General features: G+C 41.2%; 1 protein-coding gene across 12 annotated transcripts in view; it reads right to left on the reverse strand.

Annotated features, from left to right (window-relative positions):
• Positions 1–12854, reverse strand: part of BACH2 (BTB domain and CNC homolog 2) — a 181867-nt gene that overhangs the window by 97964 nt on the left and 71049 nt on the right. For 4 of the 12 annotated variants that reach the window (XM_030267591.4, XM_030267595.4, XM_072926652.1 and 1 more), the window contains one exon: positions 516–620. The exons of 1 other annotated variant lie outside the window; for it this stretch is intronic. The gene's annotated coding sequence lies outside the window, so the exon portion shown is untranslated. Of the gene's footprint in view, positions 1–511; positions 621–2340; positions 6177–12854 lie in introns of those variants that run through there. 7 more of the 12 variants (XM_072926647.1, XM_072926649.1, XM_072926646.1 and 4 more) reach the window with 4 other exon arrangements.

Genomic DNA, 12854 nt, shown 5'->3' on the forward strand with positions numbered 1-12854 from the left:
CCCCCTGCATGGCCAAAGGGACAAAGCATTGCTCTTTTTGGATTAGACAGAGCATCTATTCATGGATCATTTCAAACTGAGTTAGGAAGATAGCCATTTATGAAAACCTCCACAAAGCATTCGCTCTATCAGGGCTACACCAGCACAACTAAAATGCTCAAGTATAGGCTGGAATGAACACTCGAAAAACATGTATGTCATAGAGTTAATGACAAAATAGATCACTATGTACTTGGCCAAATTTCTTTCTAGGCTTCTATGTAGCTGCCTGTTCCCAGAATTGTTTAGGTACTATGCTGGGGAGTTCTAGTGCAAGAGAGTAAAAAGCCTTGAAAGGGTTTTAGGTTTATGCTGTGCACAGATATGGAGGTGCTCAAGCTCCCACATGCATTGTTAGTGTCTTACTAGATGTTAGAATAAAACTGTGAAATTACAAGAAACAACCAAAACATCTCAAAACCACCCCAACACTGAAGAAACCATTTGATGATGCTTTTGTAAAAACACTTACTTACAATGCAGTCCTGGAAGTGATTTCCAAGCAAGCCAACTGCTGCTCTAGACAGTTTACTGGATGGTGTGGCTCAGCTCTTTCATATAGGCAGCACTTACAGTTGTATCTAGAAAAGGAAATATAACCAAAATTCTATATGAGCAAACACATAAATAAAGTCATCTTTCTCTTTAAAACTATGATCAGGTTAAAATTAGCTTTAGCAGGTCCTGCTAAAGCTAGTTTTTGTGCCAAGCTTCACATGTGCTGCCTGCTCACAAGCCTCAAGGTGCAGCCAAAGCCACCCTACGGTGTATACGCCAAGAGCAACTGTGCCTGAGAAAAAAACCCTGCAGTGAGTGCATCAAAGTGGCAAACAATCGCGCCCAGCTGTTTTTCTCATCTAGTTCTACTTAAAACATTTGCAGGAAATGCAAGATTAATTAGTACCAAAAAAATGTAGGTGATTTCAGTAAGGCCAGGAATTCCAAGCACCAACTTCTATTTTCTCTCTCTTGAGTGGGTGTTCACTTGTAAATTGTAGACATGTTAGCAATTCAACGACTGAGCGAATTAACATTCAACTTAACAGTCATTGTTAGGTTGGGAGGTTATTACTGCTTGTTCTGCTAAAGTGACAGGTTAAAATACATTTGTATCTGAAAAGTTGTTTTCTACAATACATATTCCCTGTCTTTTTGCGCCAAATAATTTTCTTCCATCATGTCAACTCCTATTGTATGAACCATCACTGCCAGCTCCACCACAGCAGCTGAGACAGGCAAGGAGAAACAGCAAGGGGACAGGTGAGGAGCAGAGAGTACTCAGCCCCCACCATTTCTCTTTGGGCTGCCATATTAATTTTTTTTCCAGGCATTTTACGTGGTTGATTTGAGACTTCTCAGCAAAAGAGCATACTTGTATTTGTATAATGTTCTGCTTTCAAAGCAAATAAGCAAAAGCAAATCCCAAGAGCAGAGGGCTCTACTTCATCAAGTCATGAGTCTGAGAAAGCTGCTTGCTATCAGGCACTGCTTGGGGCACAGAATGGAAAGTTGTGATTTCCCAACCTTGCAGGTGATTATTATTAATGGAAAAAACAAGTTTTCAAGGTTGAGTTGACATACCACCACATGTTGAATTTTTGCAGACTCAGATCCATTTTTTACTAGTAAACGAGCTTGTATCCTTCTCTCTGTGCTTTTTTTTTGCCTTTTTTTTTTTTTTTTTTTTTAGGATAGCTCACAAGCTGCTGACAACTCACACTGTACTAGGAGCTGTTCACACTGCACAAAGTGTTTACCACTCACAAGTGATGCTAAAAATTAATTTACAGTACCGCTACAGCAAGCTTTGACAAATTGTCATGTGTTGACACAGTCATAAGTTGTTGGTTAAAAAAAGTAACACTTCCTTCTTCTGCCACTTCATGTTTGAGACCAGGGATGGGCACATTATGCAAAGTTTGAGGGTTTGTAAGCTTCACAAATGTTTGGGCTTCACAAAACAAGCTTGGTTGTGAAAGTTTTTTCTCTTACAGTTAGGCATGTGTTTATTGCCAAAAAGGCTCTAGTAAGAAAAAAAATCCTTTCCCATCTCCCAAGATCTATGTTGTGCAAAACCAGAAGAAAAGGCTGTAAAATAAATAACCTTGCAGGATACTTGTTCTAGATAAGATCACAGCAGTGACAAATAGCCTGTATCAACTCCTTAGAGCTGCAGACACCACCCTCCTGCTGTAGAAAGGGAGGAAAAAATATAGCTACAAGTAAGAGTTTTAATTGTTCTCAGCTGCCACACGATGTTATCTTAAATGAACGCATTTACTTCTCGATTCTCATTCGTACCTCCGTATGGAAAAGAAATAACTCCAGCAGTGGCATTCATCAAACAAGGTCCACATTGATTTCCGTGTACTCAAGATAGTAGGTGTTAGTCAGCACTCATGCCCACCAGAGGCAGCTCTTTAACTCCTTCTCTTCTTCCTCAGGGCAGGACAAATAATCTATCTAGTTTACACTCTGGAATCAGTAATGGACACAAAGTTGTAGTCAGCTGAGGTAAGCAGTGTTTCAGTGGTGATGCCAACTTGAAACATTAACCCAAACTAACCTAAATCCAGGGCTTCATGAGGAACCCTTAAAAGCCTGCTTCACGTTGTGCACCAGGACATCCAGTGGTCCAGCAGCTCTCCCTAAGATCATCGAATCTCGGAGCACAGACTACCTAAGAATGCAGTGTAAATTCATTCAGGATATTAGCTGGGCAATACAAGGAATTAATTTTCTCTTTTTTCCCCCCTTAACACTTGTACAAAATAGAGACGCTTTGAGTGGTTCAAAAGTCCTGAGGAGGGGCAACATTCTACCTTTGTAGAACCTGCCCTATGCCTGCATCAGTGCAAGAATGACCCACCTAATTTCTCTACAAAATTCACATGTTACTTCAACCAAAAAGAGCTCCTGCAAAACATTAAGGAGAGATTAAATTTTATACAGACTCTTCCCTTGCTCCCATTTCACACACCTGTATAGAATTTCTTCACCATCTGAGATGTTACTCTGGTAGATGACATACCCTCAAACAGATTTAAGGAAAGCAAAGGACATTTACATTGTTATAGTCAGGATGGATGTTGCCTTGTACTGTTGACTGAAATGAAATCACCCATGCTTAATCAGCATAGATCATTGTATACTCAGAAAAGCAATAAAGTGGCAACTCCTACCTTCCTCCTCCAAGTAACAAAAATTTATATTTTCAGTGCATCTCATTAAATGCATTATTTCACTGGATTCAGTCCAAGAGTCAACAGGGTTAAAATAAAGACAATTCAACTATTAAGTCAAAAACTTCAGCTGACAAGTTACCTAGGAGGTAAAAACAATTCTTCTGCACATTGGAAGAAAACAAATAAAATCTGTAAGTTATCTCAACTGCCAAAATATGATTTCTCCTGTGCCTTTTTACTTTGCTGTATAGAAGGGAACAAACAACTTAAATTCCCTTAGTTCTTACCTTGGAATGGAAAAAGTCCAGGACATCCAAGCCACTAATCTAATTAAGAATACTTTGAGGGAAAAGGTGGGACCTGGGTTTTTCTGAAGCTTTTTTTTTTTTTTTGGTTTTGTTTGTTTGTTTGGGGGACTTGTGAGTGTGAAGTAACAACCTCCAAGCAGAAGACCCATTCTTGCCAAGTCCCTTGCATGAATTTGAACTTGCTCTACACAACACAGGGCCAGTGCAGGAAGGTTCAGCTTTGGGGAAATGCAGACTCAGGATCCCCTGTGGCCTCTCTGCATCACACCTTTCTGCTCTGCCCTCCAGTTTCACCACAGGGAAGACAGCAGTCTTGGCTGATCCTGCAGCCACACTTCCTCAAAACTGCTATGTGCAGGGCATCAGAATAAAGCCATAAAGATGGCATTCACCCCAGCAAGCCATCACCGAGATTGAAAAAGCAAAAGGGAAACATGAAGGTGTCCTGCTCCTTGAAGATGCATGCACACAGCTGAAGGGGTAAATTTATATATTGAATATATATACCAAATATGCACTGGTAGTCACTGCTTGCATGGGATGCAGACTGTGAAACAAACTCCCCTGGCTATAAATTAAAAAGAATCGTGAGGATTTCAGCTTTCTTATTCCACGGGAACTGCTTTTCCAACAAGTGAGACAGGACACTAGCCCAAAGGCAAGTGACACCAGTGACTGCCTACACCATGGGCAATTTTCCTGTCTCTGTTCTATGCCTGTCTTCACTTCACTGCAAAGGTCACCATGTCACCTCTGGTACACAGAGCTCTGCCACCCATGAGCAACGGGAAAGCAGCTTAACTGGCCAACTTGGCAGGACCTCCTATGAGCATTTGCGGGTGGGAGGAACCTCCCAGCTCTCCACTTAGTGCTTCCAGTTCTTAAACCTTAAGAGATGCTCAAACTGCCTTGAACTAAAAGGATTTCAGTATTTGAATATTTGAGGTCTTTAGAAGATGTATAGATATGGCACTTAGGGACATGGTTTTGGGTTGGACTTGGCAGTCCTGGGTTAAAGGCTGGACCTGGTGATCTTTGTAGTCAAAAGATGCTGTCTCCTTCCTGACTCTCTATCCTCAGTGCAGGAGGGAGCAAAGGGAAGCAGTATCTCTGTAAGCATGAAATAGTAGGAAAAAGCATTAGATCTTTGCCTTAACCTGGAGCACACATTGCACTTCCAGCTCTTTCAAGCAGAGGAAACTTGGTGGCCCTGTGGAGAGTGTAATGACTTGAAAGCCAGCATCTGTGTTGTGCAAAGATCTCTTAGGAGGCAGTGCCCCATACACATTCCTTTGCCTTTTTTTTCAAACTGTATACACTAGTGCATTTTTCACTACTTTCTTGGCATGACATCAATTGCATGCTATGTAACAATCAATGCCAACATTATCTACATATAGCACAGAAACATGTAATTCACTGAAAAAGACTTTCTTCTTCCCCAGCTTCTCATAGCCAGTTTTGTTATATAAATCCATCTGACTTCCTGCTTGATTTGGATCTATTCAGATCAAACCTTTACTAAAGCCAGAAGCATTTTGTTTTTAACAAATATATTCCCATCCTCCCAAATCAAATTTCTATTTCTAGGTGAGACAATGACATCCAACTTTTACTGTAATGTACTCATTCTAACCAAATGAACTTAAAAATTCAGTTAAATGGCAGTGTAAAGCTAAAGGGCTCTGAAGGTTTATGCATCACATGGCAAAAATCATTATATGTACAGCATCTGTATAAATATCCATAGGATTCTCTCAATATTTTTGAGCGACCTCAGGCCAGAAAGGTAACTAGATAATGAAGAAGATCATGTCAAGTTTTATGAGATCTTTAGCAAAATGGCTTAAATTGAGCCATGTTGACTAATACAGTTTGAAATCCTCCTCTATATATTCCGCAGAGCAGTATCTTGTCTGTGTAACCTAGTTAAAAGTCAGGAGAAGGAGACAGCTGAAAATCTTGCATGACCTTTTGATCCACAATGATTTCCACAGGAGAAATCACTGCAGGAAAGGTACAAGTCAAAGTAGAGTGTACTAGTAGTGTGCACTCCACCTTCAACACCTGCTGATAGTGACCATTCAATAAAACGATGAACATATTCCCATTTCTTCTGAGGCAATTATTCTTTATGGGGTATTTAAAGAGCCACAACCCCATTTATATACACTTTGCTACTTCACCCAAAACTACAAAAGCATTCCAGTTTCAGAAGTTGCTTGGCTGAGGTGAAGACGTTCAAAGTTCTGTCTGTAGCAATGTGGACACTAGCACTGGCAATGTAAACATTGAAGAGGCACGTGAGTATATGTAAAAATTTCATTCAGCACAAAGAAAAACAAAACTAGAACAGAAGGATTCTAAATTAATCCAGTTCCTGTCATCCCACTGACTTCCCTCACCATTGGAAAGACTTTGGTTTGGATTTTAGTCAAGTCTGGTTTACAGTGCTCAACTTTGTGTGTCATAAAAAAAACACCAACCCTGCTGGAACGTCTTACTCATTACACAGCCCTGCAAAAATTATTAGCTACGATACAAGGCATTTCCCTTTGGGGACCAGAAAGGGTGAAGAAAGGGGATGTAGAGTGACAGCTTGTGGTTTCTAATGCAGCAGCAAAAAAAAAAAAAAAAAAAAAAAAAAAAAAAAAAAGCAAGAGGAATACAGGATATAATGTGTTTACATTTGTCAAAACAAGTTTCCTGGAGACATGGAGGGTCCACGCTGCTGAGCTGTCACTTCTACTTGAAACTGCTGCCTCATGCTATCAGGAGGTCAGTCACTGACCTACTTTCTGATAGGACTGAATTAATTTGCTACTTCTGTACAGAAACCTTTTAAATTTTTTTAAGGAATACTTAACAAACCCAGAAAAAGCTGCCTTTTATCCAACTTGGAGCTTCAACTGGTGCTGTGCAAGGCTATTACATACCCTGGCATGAGGCCCAGTGTGCTTGGGCTGCTTATTCTTTTGGAAAAATCTGTACAGAGTATTTTAATGAGTTGACGCTGCAAATAACATCTTTCCTTTTTGAACTCCTACACTACACTAATACCAGCGATTTAACCCACTACACACAACAAGGGAGGCCAGCACTCAAATAGGCTGTGCTTTGTCTAGGCTGCTCCTGAAATAAATGCCTACCACTACAGGATTAGCTCCCCAAATAGACAGATGCATGGCACAATACACTTACAGGATTAAAACATAAAGTTATTAATAGGAAACAAGATGAGTAGGTGAAACTTATGAACTAAACACCTACCAATCCAATCATGCCCTGCACAGAGCCAGCTAATGAGTGCTCACCAGGAGATGCTGGCATGCTAGGTTCCCTTAAACTAAAAAGCATTCTTCTCAGAAAGTGAAGGGGCAGAAGTAGTAGCAAAACATATGGCACCTACTTCCCCTCTTTGCTTAATGGCTACCTACGTGCACATAATGTCACTACCCAAACTCTTTCATTAAAATAAATCCATGGTGAAGGGTTTCACAGATCTTTCGAACACCTGGACCACTGAAATACTAGAAGTCAGCTCTTGAAATCATCCTTAACAATGCCATCCATTGAAAGCTTCATTGCTTAGGTGGACTCCTCTTCCCAGGTCTCTTGTGGGTAGCAGCACTGCTGTTTGGAAATAGGGCAGGCGCGAACCAATCTGTGAAAGTGGGGTCATTCTGCGTTAAAGCTCTGGACTAACATTTGGAAGACGAGACCTCTTCAGCAACTTGGTCTCATACGCTCACCTCACCCTCCATCTGCTAAGCAAAGATAAGGATCTTCTCCAAATGCTTGGCTTGCTTAGTACCAAAACATCGTGGGTGAGACTCACACTTTCCTTTGCATTTCCCCAGGGTCCAATCTAATAATAGAGGAGGTAGTACTGACTACCGTAATACAAGACGACTATCAGTATCACAACAGATTTATGATCACTCGAGTTCCTGGACTTGATTAGGTTCATGTTGCCAAATATAACTATGCCAAACCTAGCACTTGCAACTGCAAATGCATTCTTGTCAACCTTTTTAGCTTTCATCTGTGCATATTTACAAGCCCTGAATCTGAAGTTCAAATAAATCCAGCAATTCACTCAAACCCACCAGGATTTGAAAACATTACGGAAGTGTCAAGATGTCATTGAGCTTGTTCTGCAGAAAAGAGTACTTTATAGTTTCAGAAAGAAATAGACAAGGGAGCTATTTAATGAGACGGTGGCATATTGAAACATGGGTAGATAAGTAATTAATAGCTACCTTCTCTAAGTGAAAACTTTTCTGACTGAAAAATCAGCTTATATGAAAAACTACAAGTCAACTGCTGCCATTTTTGGATGGATAAGAACTGTCATGCATGTTAGCATCTCCATTACCATGAAGGATTTTACTCCTCTAAGCAATTCACAAAGACTTTCACATAGAACAGTATGTGGGAAGCAAGGAACTAACAGAAGGAGACACCAAAGAAACTTCGATATTTGCAACCAGAATTCTAATGAAAAATGTTATCGGGAATACATGAACACAGAACTTGAGCTTCTCTGCCATGAGAAGCTGAAGCTTTGGTCCCTTATGATCAAGAGTAACTACACAATTGTATAGCTTCTATTATTAGTGTACAAAGTACTGGACAAATAATCTCTTTATGCTGGTAGCTCAAAACATTTATTTCAAAAGTCCAATATTCAAGAAGCAGGTCACCTAGTCAAGAACTCTCTCAACCCTGATGTGCAGGTTTCTTTAGCAAATTTCTATACAGCTTCAAGTGGAACATATGGCACCTTAAAGTAAACAAAACAGGAGAGGGAAAAATAGTCATGCTTCAAGAAATACTAAGTATAAACCTACTAATTAAGCATTTAATTCCTTTTATCCCTCATGTCTGTCTTCACAGGCTCTCTCGGCAATCAACCAATTTTGGGATTCACTGCTGTCATGCCAGTCGTGGCAGTACTTCAGCTAACAAGGCACTGTCAAACACAATGAAGTTTCCCTTCGGCTTGTTCCCACACTGCTGCTGGGTACAACACACACACTACCTGGCAAAGGGAGCTGGGGGTGTGGCTTGATCTGCTCCAGTTCCAAGAACTGCAGACCCGCCCGAGGTGGCAATGGGACAACTGAATCACACCAATGGTCGAGACTTTGTGCTGTAGAAACAACCTCACACCCTCCTATACAACACATAAATAAAACCCAGTGGTACATTTTTGTCCATCTTAGTGGTGGATCTGGCAGCGTTGGGTTAAAAGTTGGACTCGATGATCTTAAAGGTCTTTTCCAACCTAAACAATTCTATGAGTCTTTTCCAGCCTGCACATGCCTTGGACTGAGGCATACTATAAATATGAAAAAATTTCCCAGCATTTCACTGTTACAGCTCAACCTCTCACTTGAATTCATGGACATCATCCCCTGTACTTCACCCAGTGATGCTTCACAAAGAGCACAAGGAAGGATATGGCAGAGAGATTCCCTGTTGTGAAGGAGAATATACATTTCTCCGATTCTATGTTTGTTTTCACAGTCCTGTTCTCACAGTCACAGTCCTTGTTTTCACCAGGTCCTGTGCTCCTGTGGGAACTGATGTTGGCAGAGACCAAATTGTAGGTCAGGGCTTATAAGGCTTTGAAATATATAAGGATAATTACTGACAATGAGCTGTGCATTTTTATCTGCTGACTTGGGCAAAGAAGGTACTACTGATGTCCTGACTGTAAATTGCATTTAAAATGAATGTTTGGCTGCCTCACCTGAACTATCCCTGCTTTCTGTCCCTAGTATGCTCTGGCCTGGTAGCTGATGCTCCCAAGCAGCTTGTGGCAGTGGCCATCTGAAGCCAGTGACCCAGGCTACTGGCTCCTGGGGCAGGGACTGTCACCCTATTGTCACCCAGCACACAGTGCAGCAGGGCCCTGACTCACTTAGCCTCTGGGCATCACTGCAGCATAAATGAGGATAATCTAAATGCCAAAGAAGGGCAGATACTCAGCCCTGCAACAAGAGCACACTTTACTGCAAACACCTTGTATCCCAGAGCTCGAAATAGAAATTTCTGTGTCAAAAACCTCACAGTGTGAAACTCTGTATTAAAAAAACCAGCAAGCTGCACTGTTTGGCATCTTATGATTCCAAACCTTTCCAATTCCAACCCTTGTGAGAAGTCCAAATAGCTCGAATGCAAATCTGTAATATTGCTCTCTGAGTAACAGCTATTTTAAACCAAGATTGGCAGACACTAAGAGTCGTAAACAGCGTGCCAGCTGTATGGTTCCTTGAGTCCTTCCTCTGGATCCACCCAGCCAGCAGCAGTGACAGAATACTCTCCTGCTCTGCTAAGGAAGCTCTGACACCTTCACCTTCCTTTCAGTCCAAATGTGCTGGGTTCCTGCAGGAAGGAGAGCTTGCCTTTGCTGCTCCAACGATAGAGGAATAAAAATCAGAATCTTCCAAGTTTTGAAAGTTCCCTTTCCAAAAAAACAAGCCTTAAAAAGAGAATAGACAATAAGCTGTACAACATTTTTTACAGGCACTCATTTGAGATGACTCACATAATTAGTTCATTTGACCACTTCACATTTGCTAAGTTATAACAACAAGCAGTATAAAAGCTTTTAAAATCACACACAATCATGAACCATTTTTGCTTTATGCATAAAAGTGCCTAGCGTAGTCATTTATCAGCAAAAATTAACATCCCCACACAAATACATGGACTGTGATATTACAGATACTTGAGCATCAAACACTTACTGAACCTGGTCACTTCCCTGCTCCTCTTTACCCTTCACAGCATTCTCCTCTGAAATCTCTGTGTTCATCAGCTTTCCAAGCACCAGCCAACCCAGAAGTGTGGCTGGTACACAAGCTGCCATTTAGCAGTTTGCTTTCCCTGGATCTCCAGGCTACACAAAGCTCCCATTTCAGACTTCTATTTGGGACTTCATAATGGAAGGGTAAGATTATGCTTTGTGACCCTACAGCAGAAGTTACACTGCATTAAACTAAATACAACAAAATTTAAGTAAAAATAAGGAAAGGTCTACAATAAGTAAATCCCACTTTTTCAATGCACACCACAGGAACACACATATGCACAAAAGGGATTAGGTCCTTCTTGGATGGAGGGAGGTGGAGAGGTCAAGCCAGAAAATCTGAGAAGTAAAAGCAGAATGATTCAACATAGTGATGGCACTGCAGAAAGAAGAATTTTTTTTTGCACAACTGCAGCAAGGCCTGCAGGGACAGGGGGAAGTGGAGAGGGTGGGAAGGGATGATGTTCAAACAGCAGCGCTGGCAGAGGGTGAGGTCAGTCAAAGGAGGTCATGTCATTCCAGAAGAAAACTCTGCTGGAATTATCCTACTGGGCAGGAATGATTGTACTCACAGAAAGACTGCAATGTGCAATCTTAGTCAAACTAAGTAACCCAGGGCTCCAGCTATGGGAAAACAAATCCCAGGAAGCAAGGCTATTCCCAACAAACTGGACACAAACAGACTGCAGCTGCTGAAACACATAACTGGAGTGACATAATATTACAACACATTTTTATGCTTACTAAGACAGCAACAAACCCAAGCCTGAAACTGTATTTTGGGCACACTAGCTCAAACTATCTTTAGACAGGAAGAGTGTGTGTGTGTGTACAGATGTTCCAGCAGGCACGGAGACCAGAGAGCTGGGAAAAGCACTTGCTCACTTCCGAACCTTATAAAAATTGTCTGTTGCAAATAAGGGTGGGGATAAATACACCAGGCAATGTGAAACAAAATAAAAACAAAAAGCAGGCAAGAAGCCAGTAGTTGGTCAGGGATTGGTGAAGTATAGTGGCTCCATACCATCTCCAGCTTTACTTCTTCCAACAGATGTTTCCAGGTGTTATCCCCTCCTGCAGTCCCCCTGCTATGTTTTACTCTTCCTGCCAGCTCTTTCATCCAGCTTTCTATCTCACTTTCACAGCTGTTCTCTTGGAGGCACAACTGAAGCTATAAATTCATGTCTACACATCTGTAATAAAAATAGTTTTTGTAAAAGATATTCTTCTTCCCTATCAATGGTGACACAAATGATACAGAATTGTTGGCAATTCAGGGGTCTCACTGTAGCTTTAACACTGATCAAGACAGAGAGCAATACTCTGTCTCACAAGGAAACAGCTGTAATGAAACTTTATATATATATATATATATATATATTTCTTTTATTACTTCTATTTGTGAAGAACTGAAAGATACGAGAAATGGCCTCAAAGCCCTTTTTCAATTGAACAGCTATTATTTTTTAAGTAAAATGTAATTATCACCTTGTTCTAGAAAATACATCTACATGCCTTCTTCTTTGCCCTCTTGGATGTAAGGAAATCCTTGGGGCCACAGCTGAAGCAAGCAATGCTTTCAAGGACTCTAAAGTGACTCAAGCGAGCCAACAGTACAGAAGATCTGTTCACCTCATAAGTTCCAAATCTTTCTTAATCTTCAGCTTGTGGCAAAGCAGAAACCCTAAAGCTTGTGCTTTGGGCATGATACACAAGTGACCATTCCTGCAAACAGTGCTTGTACAAGAAAACTGATTTGCATGGAGGCACGTCTCCTTTGGGTTCAATTTGCCTTTATGGCAAATAAATCAGCCATGGGCAAGCATTGGGTTAATAGTGGCAGGGCAAATTCCAGACATGAAGCCCTAGGAGAAAAAGCATATCTTTGGGTGATGGAGATTGGCCAGCAGCCTGCTGTTGGTAGGGTAATGGAGGGACCAAATAAACACAAAATTGCACCAACAGGAGCAAAAAGAGATTGCAAAGAGACTGATTTAAAAAACCAAGAAAGAGCTAAAGCAGGGAAGTTTGACTAACAGGGACAGTGCTTGTGGAAGAAGCTGACATGTCATTTTAATAAAAAGGGCAGGGGAGCAGAAGCAGAGTTCAGCACTGGACCTGGAAAGGACTGGTCCAGCCTGGTGGCTGCCTCTGCCTCCAGGAGAGGCTAGGAGCTCTCTTAAGTTCCTTGGATCTATGTGTGATCAGCACAAAAGGGCTCTGCTTGCAATGGGTGTGCCATGCCACTGCTGCTACAGTGTGACAGCATCTTCCCAACATGCAAGGGGATGCCCATGATTCCAGTGCTGCAGTCGTATTTGCTGCAATTTTTGTTAAGCTTTTATAGTTAGCTAAGTCACTACTGTTTTTATTGAAATTCACACATGCACACAGTACTTAAGAGAGAGAAGGGGGGGGAGTGGTGAAAACAGAAACTGAATTGAAAGTTCAGCTTCTTTTAACTTAATTTGTTAGTAGGTTCATCATCTTTTTTGACAGAAT

This window comes from Taeniopygia guttata, chromosome 3 (assembly GCF_048771995.1).
Source record: "Taeniopygia guttata chromosome 3, bTaeGut7.mat, whole genome shotgun sequence".
NCBI classification, from domain to species: domain Eukaryota; kingdom Metazoa; phylum Chordata; class Aves; order Passeriformes; family Estrildidae; genus Taeniopygia; species Taeniopygia guttata.